The 19,461-nt window shown below is 39.5% G+C and overlaps 1 long non-coding RNA gene across 1 annotated transcript in view; it reads left to right on the top strand.

Moving 5' to 3' along the window:
• The window catches only part of LOC144287874 (uncharacterized), a 51,312-nt gene extending 32,302 nt beyond the window's left edge, over positions 1–19,010 (top strand). Inside the window, exon 4 of the long non-coding RNA XR_013355681.1 lies at positions 17,107–19,010. This is a non-coding gene — a long non-coding RNA (uncharacterized LOC144287874). The remainder of the gene's footprint in view (positions 1–17,106) is intronic.
• Positions 19,011–19,461: the final 451 nt, after the last annotated feature.

Below are 19,461 nucleotides of genomic sequence, written 5' to 3'. Positions count from 1 at the left end.
TTGATTAGTGAGAAATCCTGAATGGACTAGCCTATAAATATTCTATTATGTGGCTCTATGGTGGTTCACTCATATTCTATTATAGATTTTATGGAATTTTTTATGTATTTTGGCAGAATCCATGCATTTGGGTAATTTTAAAGGCCTCAAAACAGGACATATGAGCAAGAACATCTACTTGCAACCAATGGAGTGTTGGCTTCTCAAAAGAAATCATCTAGGAGGTTTATGAATGGATTCACACAAAGGCTACTTTTTTGTTTTTACTATATTGTTAGGTTTTGTGACAAATTTTTAAAAAATTCTGAGAGATAGATTCAGTTTTTGGAAAAAGCCAGGATCCATGGGTGGTCATTTTTTTGAATAGAGCAAGCTATTAGTATTTTGAATCAATGGCGAGGTGTGAATGCAGAGTAGTGAATCTCAATACTTTCTTGCATATTAGAATCACTTGAGAAGTTTTGGAAATTACAGTTGTGTAGCTCTCATTCCCAAAGATTCATACTCAGATTTCTGGAGTTAGGGAACAGGTCAGTTAAAAATGGCCACAAGTGATTCTGATGTATGACCTAGAGTAAGAACCATTGCTTTCATCCAATTAAATCAGAATCATCATGTTGGAATATTGGGGTCAGCAATTTTTAAATCTCCCTAGGTGATTCCGAAGTACAACCAACATTGAGAACCTTTGCTTTGTACTTATAAGGCTAAACAAGATCTGAAGATGTTCTGCAAGGCTTTTGAGCAACAAGCCATCCTGAGATGAGTGCTGTGATGAAAGAACTTCATGTACATGTGAAGCTTTATGCTCAAGAGTATTTTCCAAAATCTTCCTACTTTGTTCCCATCTTAGCTGAGTGCTTTGAGTGGGATACAGTATAGGATATGTACTTATAAGACATCCTGCATTGCCTATTGCTAAAAGGCAATATTTGTGGAGGCAAAGCTTGTTCAGGGGAGGAGGAGGAACTCCATGATCCTCTGCAGGTGCTCCTAATTACTGATGAAGGGACAAGAAGAAGAGCATGAATAACACAGGTCCTTCTCTAGTCAAGTCTCTTTTCTGTCATCCTCCATCATTACCTGAGAGTCATACACATTTGCTAGCTCCTAGGTAGATGCCTGGTGATCTCCTAGCTTTTTGGCTCCTGGGATGCTTTCATGAATAGTAGAGGAGGCAAAAACTAACACCCAAAAGAGAAAATAAAGAAGTATTGACAGAAAGGAGGACTTGATGAAAGATGGGTTCTCATCGTCACCATACAAATGATTAAATGCCCTGAATTATGTGAGCATCATGACTTCTGATCTACTAATTCTTAGCCATTTTCCCATGTCCCAGACCACTCTGAGAATCTGATGAGAGCTGTGGGTTTTCCCTCAGGAAAAAATGCACATGTCCTCAGGCACAAAAAGGTTTGCTTATCATTTTCTTTCCCATCCTCCTGGAGTCATCACTAGACTGCCAGTTTTCACAACTTCACTGGCTACTATTCCTCAGCCTCATTCCACTATTAGCTGTTGCTGTGCAAAGTGTCAGGAGTCAAAAATATTTTGATCTTAGTTTTTGTGAAAGGTAAGCACTAGAGATAGGTATGATAACGAGTTCAAAAGACTTTTTCATGTTTCATGTTTCTCACTCTTGCTGAGGAAGGTGAGAATGCCCAAGAATCCTCCAGTTGTGTGTAGGCAGAGTGATCAAAGCTTAGAACAGGAGGAGAAAACAGTCAAGTGAGGAAAGAAGGCAGAGATAACAATAACCAGAGACCTGGGTGGAGGTTTAGTAAATATAATTCTGTTATTGTCCAGAACTCCAGCATCCTTTAAATGTGTCCTTGGAGGTTCCAGCAACCCAAGTAACAATCAGAAGAGCAAGGCAAGGGCAAACCAAACATCTGTTCTTTTAACTCCTTTAGTAAAAAATAGGAGCAGTGAGGAAATAGATTATTGATTTGTGTGTGTTGGGAATGTTGTGCCTGAAATCATTACACAGGCAGGGAAAACATGAGAAGGGGAAATGCAAATATCTAATATTGAAAGTGGGCTTTTAAAATGTAATCAAGGAAGGCTTTGGCTAGGTTGCCTGGGTGGCTTAGTTGGTTAAGCATCTGCCTTCAGCTCAGGTCATGATTCCACCCACGGTCCTCAGATTAAGCCTCATGTTGGGGTTCCCTGCTCAGCGGGGAGCTTGCTTCTCCCTCTCCCTCTGCTTCTTCCCCTGCTTGTGCTCTCTCACTCTCTGTCAAATAAATAAATAAAATCTTTAAAAGAAAGAAGAAAAGCAAGGCTTTACTAAGGAAAATAATGGGATTGCTTGATCATAATGACCATCTAGGGCTCAGTAAGAATCCACCCTCCAGGACACAGGGATGGTGCATTTGCTCCAGGCAGTATTTCTCCATCTGCTCTGTTTGAGGGCATTAAAGTGGTGCTCCTCCCTGCACTTCCCCAAAGTGTTCTGTCCTTCTAATGTTGCACAAACTATGGTGTCCCGATATCAGGTGCATATCTTTCTCTCCACTATAGCGCAAGCTTCCTTGTGCTATTCTCTACCCTGTGTCTCAAACAGTGCTTAACACGTAGCAAGTGCTGAATAAATGTTTCTGTTGAATGGAATGGAATTGACCCAAACCAAATTTTAATGACAAAATACAACTAGTTCTAACAAGTATTTCTCAAAATATTATTCGGAATGCACAAAATAACTAAACTCTTAAGCAGTGAAATGCCGATTTTAAATGAAAACGTGGGAGACATGTCCCATGGATGTTCTTTTGAATGCTTTTCTCATAGTCTCCTAAAAATAAAATTTGGAACTTCTTTACGCAACTGGTCTTTCAACATAGATAAGCGTAGATCTGGCCTGGGTTGTTGCAGCAATAAAATTATTTTTCTATCTCTGATATTTATGTTTTCTTCTGAGAATGTCTAGTTGAAATGGTGACATTTTGCAGTTTATTAGCAGTCAGCTACATATGTATTGAAGTAATATTATGTAACCCTAAATAGTTTGAATTCCCAAAGGGACAACAAGATTTTTTTAGATGACATGTCTTATTATTCAAGACTCTTAGGAAGTCTTTAAATAGTCCATCCACTAGCAAATGTGGCTTAAAAACACTGGTTTGTATTTTAAATGTCTCTCCTTTCCAAAGAGATAATGAATTAAAATTTAACATCTGCTTTCCAACCAAAAAGGCGTCCAAGTGAATTTACATATAAATGTGAGACAAAAGTCAATATGCCATAAATAGTTCAAGTCCATTCCCTCAATTCATCAAGAATTGTGTCTGAACTCGGATAAAAGATTGCCTGATAATGGTATTGCACTCTATTAAGTCAAATACTGTATCAAATGAAGTCATAAAATATATAATACACAATTTTCTCCCAACTATTGGCCCACTGTTAAAATTGTCTTTTTTTTTTTAATTTAAAGGTTAGTTTACCTGAAACCTCTGTTTGACAACTCTGTTACAGTAAGCAACATTAAGAATATATTTGTTTATTGGTTATAGAGAAAGGAATGCTATTCTCTCCAGAGTTAGAAGATGTTCATGTGAAGTTAATAATAACAGAAGCTCATTTTAATTATACCTTTACGGTGATGGGCAATGAGGGGGGCACTTGGCGGGATGAGCACTGGGTGTTATGCTATATGTTGGGAAATTGAACTCCAATAAAAAAATTAAAAAAAAATAATTATACCTTTACTTCATAAAATGCTTTAGATGTATGATTTCATTTGATATTTTAAATACCCTGTGAAGTAGACTGTATCTCCACTTCCCCCGATTCACAAGTGAGAAAAATGAGTTCAAAGATTCATTCACTCATTCATTCAACAGATATTCACTAAATTTTTATTTTGTACCATAAAAGTGCTAGGGCCTAGGAAACAGAAAGTTGGACAAGACAGACAGCTTTCTGCCTTTGTGTAAGTTATGTATTGGAGGTAGAGACAAATAAATAAGGAAATAAAAATAATTGTAAGTTCCTTTGTTATAAAAGAAATAAAGAGAACTCATTTTGGGAGATATGGGGGAAGTAGAGAATGATCTTAAGCGGACAGTTAGCCATGGCTTTTGGTCATTGTCAGCTGGTCATTGGTGAATCAAGGCCTTCCTCACGTTTTCTGCCTCCTGAGCTGGTGCTATGTAAACTGCTTTCTACTGCTAGATGGGCAAAATTGTGAACTGCTCCTAAAAACGAGTTGGGCACTTTGGGAAATGATATTAATTTTTTCAGGTCCCTTACTGCCCTTGAAGTTGAACAGACAAGAGGAACAGGAAGCAGACTTCCCTCTTCTGCCCATAATTTGGGACACCTTTAGAGTTATGATATCTCCCTGGTCTCTGAAGTAGGAGAATTTGACACCTGTCTCAATAGAAGCACTCAATTCTGTTTCTGATCTGGGTACCGGAGTCCCTCCTGGTTAAACAACTACAACATAATTGGGCCTCCTGTGTCATTAGCCTCTCTTTTGTAAGTATTACGTTTCATCCTGCATTTTCCATATTATGAAAATATTTCCAGGTTAAGTGAGAATAAGAGACCAAGTCTTTATTTCACAAGTTAAGCAGCCAGGTCTATGGTCTAAGTAAGATTAGAAGCTAAATTTACATGCTCAGGATTGCAAAGACCATTTATTCTTTCCCGACAGAGTCGGGAAAGCAGCTGAGCAAAATGGAATTCCAGTTTTTTAGAGGGTTGTTATAACGACAGGAGTTTGGTACAATAATGTCTATTTACTCCTCTCAACACTTGGTTACCTCCCTCGTGACCCTGCAGAGCCTGAGGTAATGCATTCTGCATGGTAGCTTGGGTCTGAGAAGGTTCTAAGAATTTGCTGACAATTATGCATTGTGTTTCATTATTTATCACACTGGGGTAACGTGAATCTCTCTGATGTCCACTGCAGGCTGATCTGAGGCCCCCGTTCACAAGGGAAGTCATGAGGAATCTTATCCTGCTTTCAAAGCCTCCTCTGCCTCTGCCACTCTCATTTTATTCAGTAAGGATAATAGTAGTAGCTTTTGTAACTGAAAACTACCATCTTGTTTCTAAGAACTTGACTCTGTTTTAACCTGGTGTATTTGCTGTACATTACGTACCTCATGTTATCAGAAATTTGGGGGCATTGGCTCTGGAAAATTTTAACGACTTCAAAGTGTAACTGAGCAGCCAGAAATATTTCTACGGGGTCAGCTGCATTCCACCAACACCAGAAGCCTGCACATATCTGGCGTTGTAAATAAATAAGGGACATGATGTTTGAAGATGTTTGAAAAAACGTGGTTTTCCCTGACCTGTGCAACATCGTTTGGAATGTTTCTGTAGCATTCCGGCTTGCCTTTCCGAGCTATGGATTAAGGCAAAATTCCAAGACTTTTCAAGAACTGATGTCTTTGTTTTTCAGTGAGTTTGTGCAATTCATTAAGATTATTTGATATAAAAGTTTAGGAAAGAATATTTGCTTTATTTAAAACTTTCTGAAATCCATACTAAAACAAAACTGTGTTTCTATGCATGCTTGTTGAGCTTGAGTGTTTGAAACTTAGAGAGCTTGAAATTCTAGGCCTGCTAAAAAATAAGGAATAAACAGGTTCTAGAATATTCTAGTGGCCTGGTGGTATTTTCTGGGTAAAAGGGAGGCTAGAGAGTGTATCCTCATAAGTGTAAATTGGCAGTGGGTGTGTGGACTGCTCCCCAGTAATAGGGAACAGCTGAGGAGTGCCCTGGTGAGGGTGAAGGAGGATGGCAGGGTCTGGGCTTAAGGAGGCAAGTGAGGAGAGGCAGGAGGATGTCATTTAAAGAGACCAGAGAGTGAGCTGTTAAGAGAGAATGTTGGAGCCACATCTGAGAAACATCCAAGGCTGTGTGACCAGGAGACTCAGGGATGCTCTGAGGGTCTTCCTCCACTCTTGCTGCTCCTGCAGTCAATTCTCCATACCACAGCGAGAGACCAAATAAATATTAAGTCAGCTCAAGTCATTTCCCTGCTTAAGACTTTTCAATGCCTTCTTGTAACTGATAAAGTCTAAATATATTTCCAAATATTAACTGCAGAGAAATCTCTAGCTCCTTGCCACTACCTAAATGGATGTAAATGATATGTCCCGGTGAACTTTCCAATCTCCTTTCCTACCCTTTCCCCACTCCTCTCCAACCACACTGATTTCCTTGCTGATCCTTGAACGTGCCAGACTTAATCCTTCCATGGGCCCTTCTTCTTGCTGAACCACCCCCTTCTCCCCTAGAGTCTTCCTTCTCAAGTCTTTTCTTTAGGAAGGGCTTCCCTATGACACTCTCTAAAATAGTCTTTCCACACTTTTAGTCCTCTGTTTCCTTATACCAATTAATTTATTTTCAGGGTTTTTTTTTTTAAGATTTTATTTATTTATTCATTAGAACCCACAGAGAGGCAGAGTAATAGGCAGAGGGAGAAATAGGCTCCTCGGGGGAGCCCAATGTGGCACTTGATGCCAGGACCCCGGCATCATGACCTGAGCAAAATGCAGATGCTCAACTACCGGGCCACCCAGGTGCCCTATTTTTAGTTTTATACTTTCTATTATGCTATATGTTTATCAATATGACTGTTTCTTAGTTGTCTTGTTCAAATCTGTAGGCCTAAGACTTAAAACGGTGCCTGGAACACGATAACTTCTTGATAAATATTTGTCGATTCACTGAAGGAATGGATATCTGCTGATGTAAAAGATATAGGAAAGCCATGTGGCAATTTGGGCCATGACATTTGTAGTAAGGAGACTCATGAGAAATGGCATGAGGAATGAGGAGCCAAACAGGAAGAATAGTTCAAGAAACTAAATTCTGGAATAATGAATAAGTTAAAATATGTTCTAGAATGTACTAAGAATGCAAGACCCATAGATTACAGCCCTACTAAGGCATGCATAGTGCCTAGTCCAGCTACATTTTGATTTTTTTTTCTTAAACCATTGTACTGCCCTTGCTTTTCTCACATGAAAATCCATTTCTTCCATGCATCCCAAGGCAAACAAAGGAAGATATCTTTTGTAATTTGCATTAAATTTGGAAAATATTGTCTGTTTGGGTATTTCTAATTTCCTATTCAATTGTTTTTCCAAGTGGGTGAGGAGAAAAGGAGGAGGAGAAGAGGAGAGGAGGAGGAAGGAAAGGGACTGAGAGAGAGATAGAGTTCACTCTCCTTCTTTGATCACAGGATCAGGATGACTTCCAACAGCAGAGTCATGATAGCAACAGAATGCTGAGAGCTGAGGGAAGATGGGTGGGGAGGAACTCTTTTCTGAGAAAGTGAGAGAGAGGCAAGTGACTAGTGATAATCAAACACCAGTAGGAAAGTGGTAAAGAAGCAGAAAAACTGACTCAGCAAATTTTGAGCATTGATATTTTTCTTCTTTCCAACACAGAACTGGTAAAGTGGAGACAATATGACAAAAGATAAGGGGGAAAGGCACAAACATATGATTTTATTTACAAGAGCGTTTGTTATATTTCTTTTTATTAGTTATATACCCTTAATGATAAGGTATTTACTATTTTTAATCTTAAGGTGATGTGCATTTAGAAATTAGAAAAGCTGATAATCAATGAAAACAGATTAAAGACTGATTTGAACACTTTTAGGGTTTAAATAGACAAGCTGTGGACATGGGGGCTTTCTGTGGTGTGTGCCACATTTGAGAAACATGACTCAGATGATTTTATCATGGGGATAAAATTGGTTAGATGAAAAGAAAAATTGTTAGATGAAAGGGTAAATACTTGGAAGATTTAAAAGGGAAGTTATGAGCTGGGTGTAATAAGAGAAAATCCATACACTCCATCTGGCTGTATGCTAGAAACTGCGTGTATTTCAGGAACCGGAAGTTAGTTTCTGAGAACTTCTAAAGCCATGAGCATTGCAACATTCCCAGGATGACTCAGCATGGGAAACTTCAAGTCTGTGTAAGCAAGCAGGGTGCTGTATATGGGGTAAAGCCTCTCCTGCTCCTGAGCTTCAAGGGAGAAAACAATGAATGGGGAAGGTACTTGCTCTCTGAGTTGGGGAGAACAAAAATGTTTCTCATATCTAATATCTCTGCTCTAAGCATCATACTTTGGTCAGTCTTTGACACTTATTATTAATGCTAAATGATATTTGTATTTCTTCTTTTGATTATATTGTTGTTTCATTATTGATAATTTATTTCAAACTTGAGTGTAAAAAGGAGGTCTTCATAGAATATATTATTTTTCCTCCCATAGCAACTCAAGTAACCGTGCCCAATAAATGTGACATAAATAAATGGATGTGTAGGACGTGATGACTCTTGGGCCATCTTAGTTTTCTTATGCTATGCATTTTCCTTAAACAACTTGACTTCTCCTGTGCTTCCAATTTTTTTCTGCTGTTGACTCCCAAACCGTAAATACATCCCAGATCTTTATTTTTTTACTTCTAGATATGCATATTCAACAGGTTCCTCTTTCACTTCTCCTTCTCCTCCTTCCCCCTTTCTTTTACTTGTTACTAGACATCTCCAATATTTCACACTAAGCCAGACAACTATTCTGAACTCCCCACAAACTTGCTTCTCCTCTGTGCTGCCACTTTAGTTAATGGCATCTAATGACAAGCCCAGTTGTCCAACATACAATTGATCACCATTTCCTCAAGTATTCTTTTAAATACTTCTAGGAAGCATCCCTTTCTCTCTATTAATATTCCCATTGTCCTAGTTCAGGTTACCATCAAAGTGACTCCCTCGATGACAGATTTCTCTGACTTCAGAGTATCTCTTTAATTTGATTGCACTATCGTAGAGAAAGTGTCATGTTAATCTGCTTGCACTGCTAAAACAAATTACCAGAGAATGAGTGACTTATAAACAGTAGAAATTTATTTCTCACGGTTCTGGAGCCGGGAAAAGTCCAAGATCAAGGCATCAACAGATATGATGTCTGACAAGGGCCCAATTCCTGGTTCATAGACAGTGTCTTCTTGCTATGTCCTCACATGGTAGAAAGGGGAGGGAGCTCTCTGAGACCTCTTTTATAAGGACACTAATCCCCTGCGTGAGGGCTCTACCTCCCAAAGGCCCACCTCCAAATACCATCACATTAGGAGTTAGATTTCAGCATATGAATTTTGGGAGGATACAAACCTTCAGTCTACACTATGATTTTTCTAAAATATAGCTTTAATCCTGTTACTACCTAAAACCCTTCATTGATTCCTCATTGCCCTGAGGATAAAATCTGAACTCCCTGTGATGGTTTAATATCTCCATGATCTGATTGATTCCTGCTTTCCTTTCCAGCCTCTCTCTCTCTTCCCCCTGCCCCCCCCCCCCAGCAATGCCACTTCATACTCTACCTTCTGCCAGACTGGGCAGCTCTCCTCACTATATGTTATGTTCTACTCCTATGACATTGAGCATGGTGTTCCCCTGACCTTCCACCCAGCACTTAGGGCCAGCTTCCACATCTTAACCCCTTCATGTGATGGTATCCTAGTCATTGATAAATTTCAATTTAGAAAGAATCTCATCAAATAAGAATTTCCTAGTTGCTTTCTTCCCTAGGCCCTCCCAATGACTGCTGTCACTCTCTGTGCTTATTCTATTACGGCACATTTCTCACTGTGTTATATGGTCCATTACTTGTCTGATCCCCATATCAAAAAACTTGGTGAGTGCAGGAATGTTTACCTGTCTGGTTCACATTCATTGTATATCTAACTGCCTGGCTCAGAGTGAATCCTTAAGAAAGATTTAAGTCATAAGATTATGATGCTACACTAAAAAACTATAATAGAACTTTAAATAAAATGTCATAGAGGTTGAGACAATAAAGAGTTTAAACTTAACTGGGAAGAATGGAGAAAGAGGGAGCCTGAGGATACTTCAGAGAGGTGCATTTTTGTACGCCATCCTAACTAAAACGATGGACTTTTCCTATGGGATTTTGGGAGTGAAGCAGAGTATGGCCTTCTCAAAGATGCTACTCTGATAAAATGCCCTAGAGACAATGATGACAGCTGTGACATGGAAAGGGAGACTTTTGGTAAAAGGTCTTGACATTTGGAGTGCTACACGAGAGGATGTGTTGTATCTTGCCCAGTAAATAAAGCTCTATTAAAAAACTTAAGAGGCTGCATTTGCTTTGACAGTATAAGAGACAATTGCCCAATATCAGCATGCACATTGCATAAGTGCTGTTTTCTCCAAATATAACATTTTCAAAACCAAGTTTTCTAATCCACTGTATTTATCCAGGTGTGCAAGACTCTGAGTTCCTAACTTGGAGGAGATAAGCAAACACATCAAGAATTATAATATAGGGGAATCCCTGGGTGGCTCAGCGATTTAGCACCTGCCTTTGGCCCAGGGCGCGATTCTGGAGTCCCGGGATCGAGTCCCACATCGGGCTCCCAGCATGGAGCCTGCTTCTCCCTCCTCCTGTGTCTCTGCCTCTCTCTCTCTCTCTCTCTCTCTCTATGTCTGTCATAAATAAATAAATAAATCTTAAAAAAAAGAATTATAATATAAGTAAGAATCCCTAAATCCTATGATTAAGAGTATCTCTCCTGATAGTAGATGGGGGCAAATAACAGACCTCTTTGTGCCTCAGTTTCTTACCTGTAAAATGCGTACCACAAGAAAGCATACCTCATCCTGTTACTGATGGATTAAATGAGAACTTTTAGAATGAGCCTGGCACATTATCCATCCTAGGTCAATATTTACTATTGTTATTATTGTTTTTGATTTAGCACAAAGATAAAGGCTAGGGGAGCGCGAAGTGCTACCGCACTGCAGTCGTCTGTCTGTGTTCTCAGAGGCCCTCCAGAGCTGCCTTTGTGGGGCAGTGGGGCATACATCCGAGGCCTGAGTTCCCAGTGCAGGTGGCTCCCTGCATTCTCCTCCTGCCTCTGACTCCACCTGGGAGTCAAGGACCCGCTCACAGGCCGCTGAGCAATTTAAATGTTACAGGCAAAATAGGAAACAAATGTAACATCTGGTGGGAACGGAAACCGTTAGGAGAGGGACCCAGCTGGCTGTCCTCGCTGCCTGGAGCAGCGTGCGGAGGGACGGAGGCGGAGATCTGACACCGGTTCTGCAGGGGGACCTTCGCCGGCCCCGCAGGTGTGGGCCACCCGCGCCAGCGGCCACTCGGAGAGCACCCGGCGACGCCCTGGGGGGTTCGCAGCCACAGCCCCGTGGGACGAGGACACCGTGGGCGTGGGGACAGGTCCACAGCCCTGGGAACCCACACGAACCGAGCCCCCGGGGACACCTGCCGCTTGGCCGCCCCCGCCCCACCGACCCGCTTCCAGGGGGCCTTCCAGGCAGGTGGGAAGTGGTGGCCCGGGCAGAGGGAGCCTGCGGCCCTGGCTGAGCGCCGCGGGTGCCATCTGAGCATCCCCCGGAGGTGGCCCTGGACTCTGAGCAGCCTCGCCCTCCTCACCTGCCCTCCTCCCCTCCCCGCCTCCCCTGCTGACTGTGGGGAAACGAGCGGAGTTCTTCCCAGACGCTGACCATCTTCAGAAACGGGTTATTGGGATGCCTGGGTGGCTCACTGTGGAGCGCCTGCCTTCCCCCCCCCCCACGGCCTGATCCTGGAGACCCGGGATCGAGTCCCACGTCGGGCTCCCCGCGTGGAGCCTGCTTCTCCCTCTGCCTGTGTCTCTGCCTCTCTCTCTCTCTCTCTGTGTCTCTCATGAATGAATAAATAAAATCTTAAAAAAAAAAAAAAAGAAAGAAAGAAACTGGGGTTATGGTACTTTCTGAAAGTGTGTGGAATTTTAACTCTACATACATAAGTTTGCCTATTTTAAAACATGTTTGTTAAAAAACAACAACAACAAAACAACTGCAAGTAATTTCATTTTATTGAACATCAGAAACTGCCTACGGATCCATAGAGTGTTTTTAAAAAATTTTTTAAAAGACTATATTTTTTTAAGTTTTTATTTATTTACTCATGAGAGACACACAGAGAATGAGAGAGAGAGGCAGAGGGAGAAGCAGGCTCCATGCAGGGAGCCTGATGTGAGGCTCCATCCCAGGACTCCAGGATCACGCCCTGGGCCAAAGGCAGGCTCTTAACTGCTAAGCCACCCAGGCATCCCGAGATGTTTTCAAATTTATGAAATGAAATGAATGCAGGAAAACTTGTCTTGCAATAGCTGGAGATGAGCTTCAGAGAGAACAAACCTCTACCAGTCACATCTATTATGCTCAAAAGGCCACTGTCTATTTATATGCTTATTAGGGCTATTGTCTGTTGAATTCAAATAATAAAACACCAAAAAAATTTTTTACCTATTAAAAGTGGAAACTATCTCCAATACTTTCTCCCATTCATAACATTACAGAACGAACACATTCTTCTCTCCCGCCTCTCAAATTTTCAGCAGAAAGGAACAATAGTAACATGCATGCCTTTTATTGGATTATGCTATAAATTAGATGACTGATTTATGCTCAATTTAATGATTAGAAAGTGCCTAAAATGCTTAATGACAAGTCTCTATATTTAAATTGTTACTCCATGTCTACCTTCCATGGTGGTCTAGCTAGATACTAGCCCATTGCAATTGTTGGCACAAAGTTCTTCCATTTTTGGAGAAAACACAGTTACTAGTTTTGGCTGTAAGAGTTTATTTTCTCCTCATCAGCAAGCCTAGGCAAGGTTCCACAGACAGTATTTTTCCTGTTTGTCACCACCCAGAAGTCTTTAAGCTATTCAGGGAATAGGAAAAATGAGGGGTCTTCTTTGTGAATCACTTAAAATCAATCAAAAATCTTTTTAAAACTTTGGTCTAACCCAGGAGTGAGTACCATAAAGAGAAAGAAGTGAACTTTTAGGGAACTAGAAATGGCAAGGAATGGAGCTTTTCTTCTCATTCTTCAGAGCAACAATTGGAGCATACAACCTTCAACATCCCATTATAATAGTAACATAATCACATTCCCCAAAATTGAAAATAATGCAAATATCAACATGATCCCAATAGTTCACTTAATAATGTTTTCCCTTAAGGTAAAAAAAAATGTAATTTTTTTATCATGTCTGATTAAAAAAACCACCCTGAATCATAAAATAAGAGGAACACAGGATATATAGTCAACTGAAACATTCTGAAAAAGATTGAAGACTATGGCTTTACGGCAAGTGTATGATCTCAGCATTAAAGTAGAAAAAAAAGTGGAATTAATGATATTTTAAAAGATCTTAAGCAAAGGAGCACAGTGGTTGAGAGCATAGATGTTAGAGACAAACTGGTTTCAAAGCTTGACTGCCACTGAACTCTTCCTGCAACCTTGGGCAGGCTACCTCAGTTTCTTCATTTGCAAAATGACAATCAATACTCATTGTACCTACTTTCTTATTTTTTTCTTTAAATGATGGTTTGATGAGTTAATAATAGTAGGTACTTTTTTAATAAAAGCCTAAAACTTCCAGTATTCGGTAAAACTTTTTACTATTCTTCGCTCTTTAGTATTTCAAAATTATTGACCTATAATGAAGAATAATTACATCTAGCTTCTGAAAGTTTAATTAATTAATAATTAATAATAAATTCCATTTTCAATTTGGAAACCAAATTTAGTAAATCTCTTAGAATATTACTAGAAGCTGTGTTTCAGAATTAAAAAAAACCTTCCCTACAAATGAGGATATATTTTCTGTGTTTTGTGCTATCTTTTTTTTTTTTTTAATTTTTATTTATGATAGTCATAGAGAGAGAGAGAGAGGCAGAGACACAGGCAGAGGGAGAAGCAGGCTCCATGCACCGGGAGCCCGACGTGGGACTCGATCCCGGGTCTCCAGGATCGCGCCCTGGGCCAAAGGCAGGCGCCAAACCACTGCGCCACCCAGGGATCCCCTTGTGCTATCTTTTGAAAGAGTATATCATTGCACTATGAGTTGAAAACTCTGCACAGAAGGTTCATTCATGCTGACTCTAAATATTACCAATGGGAGGAAGATTCCAATGTATCAAATTTCATCACTGATAAACCTATGAGTAATGACTGATCTTCCTTGGGACTAGGTCTAAAACATTCTCTTCTCAGATGCCAAATGTTTGGCTTAATTTTGTGGTCTGCAGTTTGAGGGCCTTTTTCTCATAATTTAGAATTGATAAAGCAACTAGTTTCCTGCCCTAGACATTTTATCAGATAAGATCAGCTTTTATCAGAGTTCATCTTATTTAATCAGCCCAAATTCAGGTTTCCTTTCAACTTAAGTCATAATTATAATCTTCTCTGTGCAAGAAAAAGAGAGAATCCTTACCAGATCATCTGTGATAAGATTTGTGACCAGTTTCTCCTGCAAAATATGTAAGTTTTGAAATTATTTCCTCTTCCCCACCCCCCAGGAGAGTATAAATAAACTCTTCCTGTGTGACTGTTTAGTTTTCTTCAAAATATATTAGATTGTTTTTATCTTAGCCATTTCTCTATTCAAGGAGAGAAGATGCCACATATATCTTAATTTAGCAGCACTTCTTGTTGGGATTTCCAGATAAGGCACAATATAGGCTTTAAATATAAAAAGGGTAGGTTGTTTCCCACAAAGCACACCGGTGTTCATAGGATAAGAAACTGGCTCCCGTGTTTTCTGATAAAACAGGAATTCCTAGCACAGAGATATTTTTAGCACATCTGATAGAACATCAGCTCCATCCACATTTCCTTAGCATGTTGTGCTATATTCACCCTCCGACATTCCAGGATTGGCTCATTACTCAAGGTAGTAGGGAGAAGTCACGATATTTCTCTCACAAGGAGAAAGATCAGAAGCTCCTGTTATTATGACATTAACATATTTTTCTTTTTTTTTTTTTCCATCAAATACACAACAACATTTTTGCCTCCACTAGCAATTACTACACACGCTGAAAGTTAGACCAAGCCCTCTGGAAATTTTTTATTTGTCACTGTAGCACCAGTATGTTTAAATTACATGTTTATTCCTGTCTACATTTTGAAGATGGCTCCGACTGATTAAAAATTAGAATTTTGTGTTTACTTTGCTGCATTTATTTCCTTTCCTAAGCAATTGACTAACAATTAGCTATTGACTTCTTTATACACAGAGATCTTGGATAGAAAAGATATTCTCTTTTTTAAATAGACACAAAAATAAGTAAAAAATATTTTTAAAAAATTGTTAAGCAAAATCTTGGTCAAAATATAAAGAGGTTGCCCATATATAGAAAGCTCATATTATAATTGCATGTGTTCTTGAACATGATTTGTAACATTTCTCCCCCCTTCCCAAATATGCAATTTTGATTTAATACCGGGTTGATAATCACCTGACCAAAATTAGCTTTCTTGTTTACAGTTACCAAAGATACACATCAGTAATGCAAATGGAAATAATCTTGAGTAATTTCTTTTTGACTAAGACTACTTTTATCACAGTAAATCTGGATTATAGGTAAGAGTAGCTGGAGTCTATGTCTATATATTTATGTATCTATGTATCTATATTTATATCTATAGAAGTTAGAGATGTATATGCCTGTGTGTGTGGAATAGTACCTAGAATCACATAATAAAGGCTTTCTCTAAAGTTAGGGATTTGAAGAGCGAATAACATAGAAGGACACACCCTCTGAGTTTCAAAAAAATCACTGAATTTTATAGATTTGTGGTTTAAAGCTTAAAATTTCAGTTTGTGTATTTTTTATTCCAAAACAGTTGACCACCTGGTTTTAAAAAGAAGGGTTTCAAAATATTGCAGGAGTGAAATGACTCATAAAATAAAATGTAGACAAAGTAGAAGTAAATAAAAAACTTAAAACTCAAGATTATTTTAAAAGCACATATGTTTTGCCTTAAGGGGAAGGTGGAGCCTTGCCAACCATCTCTCCTCTCAGATATTCAGAGTACATTTGTAGGACATTATTCTAACACTTAAATGTCAGTGGTTCCTTATTTTAAAAAGATTGTCTCTTTTAATGTCGAGTATTGAAATATAGACTCTATTCTTTTCTTAGGGCTTTAATGCAAAGTCTATTTTATAGCTTCTAGAATCATTGCTAGGAAGATTTTGAGTGCTCTTTTTGGAATTCTGGGAGGCATAGAAATTAAACTTTATTTTCCTCAGCTTGAGAAAAAAGACCTGAGAGAAAAGTATTTTTCAACTGCTGGGACTCCTTAAAGTCTTTCTTTCCTTTTGTTTGTAAAACCCTTTCCAGCTCCCTCCCAGCCTCTCTGAGTATCGAACTTCTTTGTCTTGACTTACAGATAATTTCCACTTTTATGTTAAAATAGAGAACATATTTGTTCCCAATGAGAACAGGCCTTTCCTGAAGATACATGGACACCTTGTCAGGTGTATTTAACCCCAACTCCGATAGAAGGAGAGACACAGGGATGAATAACATTCTCACCTTCAAGTCCCTGCTGAGGGTTAGACAAACATCCTGGTGTGTCCTTTCGTAGTTTATTGGTTTCCTGAGCTAAATTAGGGATTAGGATTCGAGCCAGGGCTAGAATCTCTTCCTGAATATTGTGATCCCAAAACTCAGAAGAATCAAGACCCGAGTCCCCACAGCAAAGCCAGAAAAATAAATAAATAATAATTAGGCCAACACCTCTGACATTTACCCATTCCCCTGAGTGCCATGTCTTGGGCCTGATAGACTTTGTTTTCTGGTTTAAGCTGTAACTGTTTAGAGCAAAGAGCAAATATTTTGTTCTTGCTAAATATATGCATCTTTTCTAAACTCTACATATAAAAAATAAGAATAATAACCATACCTTTAAAGTTCGCAGAGCACGGGTGGGCCCTCTCCCTTGCCAGGTAACCTATAGGGCAAGATTTTCTTATAAATCCCTTCACAAGAGGTTACAGACTGATAAGTATGTGAATTTTGTTCAAATGAGAGTTTTACTAAAGATTTAATTAACAAAACCATTTTTGGGGATCTGATATTATCTCAATAGAGTAGAGAAAGGCTGAAGTTTTGCCAGAAGTTGACCTTTTCAATTTCAGCAAATAGCCACCGATGATGTGCTAGGCTGGAAAGCAGATGCTGGAAGGTTAAAGAATTCACTGTAATCTCTCATTTTTCTCCCTTTCTCTGCATAGCTGGGATTTCAAAAATAAAATTTCAAAAATAAAAATGCCTACACCCTTGAGGAAGTATTCCAGGGGCTTTGGAATCCGACAGATTTGTCTTAACTACCACTACCAGTTGTGCAATCAGAGCTTGGCTTCTGCAAATGAACGTGGTTCCCACTTGTGTGCGATGGGTATTGACGAGTCATGGCAACATGTACAAGGTATACAAAGAGGTAAACATCTGTCAGCTGGAAACTGCCAAACTCTTCTTTACAAGCGGTGAACAAAGCTGGACCCACTATCGACCCTCCGAATGAAAGATTTCAAATCCTCTGTACGTTTTGAGTAGCAAAAGAAGTTATTCCTTTTTAAAGATAGAGTTGATGTTCTGCGCAGAACTGAGTATTAACTAAAATAGAGTAGTGGTTATAATGGAAATTCTGATAAGATTATTTGATATACTTCAGAGCATGTACATCCTCTCCTTGACAGAGTGGAGAGATTGTTTTGATTTGGTTTGGTTTGGTTTGGTCACCTTCCCATCTCCTATTCAGGTTTCTTTCACAGCTCCCTTTCTACCCTAAGCTGGGGAAGCTCCGGGAACTGCTTTCTAGTCTGTTGGGCTACTGAGCCGGACCTGCCCTCGACACAGATCCTCATCTAGAGCCCAGAACACTTTGGAACCAGACTTAGACCTGCCTGTCTAGGAGCCATCACCCATGAGCCAGAAAGAGTCAGTTAGTCCCAGGAGAACAGGGCACTAACAGAACACTGGGACAGCTACCTGCCATGGCTCTTAACCAGATCCATCCAGCTCTGGACACACCCCCGGGGATGAAGATCTATGGTGGTGGGGGCTTCCAGAATGATGCTGTCCTCCGCTACCCCGCCCCAGATACATGGTACTTTTGAACCATGAGCTGAGACCATATGGCCTTTGGAAAGCTGAAGGGTCAGCTTGGGAACATGTCTCTTCATTTAGTCCCTAATAAGACAATAAATGTTGTTTTTAGAGGCCTTCAAAAAACAACAAGAACCAAACCAAACCAAAACAAAACTGCCTAGAAGTTTTTCTTTGCCCTACCATCGCTAGGAGGCTTATTTCAATAAGAAGCACTCTTTCACCCCAAAAAAGTTCCCCTGTGGCCCCTGCAGTCCATTAGTTTCTGTCAGCGCTGCCCTGGGCAATCACTTAACTGCATGCTGTTACTAGAGCTTTGCCTCATTCAGAATTTCAGATAAATGGAATCATGCTCCACACAATCTTTTTGTGTCTGGCTTTTTCTCACATAGCATGTTGTTTGGGAAATGTATCTGTGGTGTTGACTGGATATCCCATCATTTGTCTATCTAGTCAGCATTTGAAGGAGGTCTTCTATTATGAATAAATGGGCTGTGAATGTTCATGTACAAGTCTTTAAGTGGCACATGTTTACATTTCTCTTGTGTAAATACTGAGAAGTGTGTTTCCTGGGTCTTACAAGTATATCTTTAGAAGGAATTGCCAAACTGTTTTCCACAGTGGTTATACCATTTTGCATTCCCACCAGCAGTGTGTGAAGGTTCCTGTTGCTTCACAACCTCACCAAAACGTGTTATTGGCAATCTGTTCAATTTTTGCCATTGGAGTAGGTATGCAATGTCATTCCGCTGTGGTTTTACTCTGCACTTCTCAAGTGATACTGAAAATCTTTTCACATGCTCGCCTGTTACTTGTATATCTTCTTTGGTAAAACCTCTTTCCAATTTTTGTCCACTTTTTATTGATATATTGTGTCTTCCCGTTAATGAGTTAAAAATTTCTGTATATATTCTAGATACAAATTGTTTGCCATATGCTTATCTCACAAATATTCTGTATTTCTTAGGAAAAACCCTAAAATCATGAATTCTGTTTCTCACTCAAAAATAAATCCATAGGAAAAAGACAACCATCATATGATTTATTTCACTCAGCATAAGACTTTTCCAGTTCCATCCATGTCGAAGCGGATGGTAGGTATTCATCCTTTCTGATGGCTCAGTAATATTCCATTGTATATAATCTTTATACATTCTTCTTTATCCATTCATCTGTCGAAGGACATCATGGCTCCTTCCACAGTTTGGCTGTTGTGGACATTGCTGCTATAAATATTGGGATGCAGGTGTCCCATCATTGCACTACATCTGTATCTTTACCCAGAATCTTCTTAGGAGCTACTAATCTGAATCTTGCTTGTGCCTCCCAGCACCCAGGAAATTTTGAGGCAGCCTACGAAGCAGCAGAATTTGGGGACAGGTATTTTTCTCTCTGATGTTTAACTGTTTTTTATTTATCTCATTTAAACTTTTACCAGATGGTGCACATTTTCCTCATGCTGCATTTCTTTAAATGATTTT

The sequence above is a fragment of the Canis aureus genome, chromosome 17 (assembly GCF_053574225.1).
Source record: "Canis aureus isolate CA01 chromosome 17, VMU_Caureus_v.1.0, whole genome shotgun sequence".
NCBI lineage: Eukaryota > Metazoa > Chordata > Mammalia > Carnivora > Canidae > Canis > Canis aureus.
This window is presented reverse-complemented; position numbering and strand designations above follow the sequence as displayed.